Source organism: Esox lucius, chromosome 3 (assembly GCF_011004845.1).
Source record: "Esox lucius isolate fEsoLuc1 chromosome 3, fEsoLuc1.pri, whole genome shotgun sequence".
NCBI classification, from domain to species: Eukaryota; Metazoa; Chordata; class Actinopteri; order Esociformes; family Esocidae; genus Esox; species Esox lucius.
In genome coordinates, this window is record NC_047571.1 from 30,327,083 (window position 1) to 30,327,484 (window position 402).

Genomic DNA, 402 nt, shown 5'->3' on the forward strand with positions numbered 1-402 from the left:
GTTTTTATTTTTACTTTATTTATAAAGGATTCAAACCGAAACCAAGGCCTCTTTTACAGCTGAGCCCAGTCCTCAAAACAGAAGATCACATAGATGCAGAGATACATGTTTATATTTACACGTCGAGAAAAGACGTCACAAAGGTCAAAGCGAAATGGTCAGGGATCAATGCAGTAAATTGCCACAAAGACACCCCAGGATATCCAATTTGAGAATTTTCTGTATCTCATTCCACGTATAGTTTGCAAAATAACTAAAGGGCACTTTTCGGATCTCGGTAGAAACCTGTACAGGTCAGAAATGTAGGCTAATGTAATTCATAAATAGGCCATATGTATTTTTAAATGGCAACTAAGAGATTGAAGACGTTTAATACAGTAGCCTACATGAGCGCTCTTTGAA